This window comes from Sinocyclocheilus rhinocerous, unplaced genomic scaffold (assembly GCF_001515625.1).
Source record: "Sinocyclocheilus rhinocerous isolate Xijiao unplaced genomic scaffold, SAMN03320098_v1.1 scaffold6016, whole genome shotgun sequence".
Classification (NCBI taxonomy): Eukaryota; Metazoa; Chordata; class Actinopteri; order Cypriniformes; family Cyprinidae; genus Sinocyclocheilus; species Sinocyclocheilus rhinocerous.
In genome coordinates this window covers 3,336-3,674 of record NW_015649244.1, presented here as the reverse complement: position 1 = coordinate 3,674, position 339 = coordinate 3,336, and positions in this window count along the sequence as shown.

Sequence of the window (339 nt, the reverse complement as noted above, 5' to 3'; positions counted from 1 at the left end):
GGCTGCAGTCTTTAGCCTCCTTGTTAGTGCGTCCGCCTCCAATGCCGGAGACCCGGGTTTGAGTCCCACTCGGAACGAGAACGAGGAGTGGCGGTGAGGACCCGGGAGAGAGGGGTTACATTGGTGCCGTGACCCGGATGGGAGTGAGGTCCAGGGGGGTGAGTGTAACGGAGGCCAGCGGTAGGTGCTGTGCAGGTAAACCTCACTCCCCTGATCTCAAGAGACACGCTAGTGGCTGCAGTCTTTAGCCTCCTTGTTAGTGCGTCCGCCTCCCATGCCGGAGACCCGGGTTCGAGACCCACTCGGAGCGAGAACGAGGTGTGGCGGTGAGGACCCGGG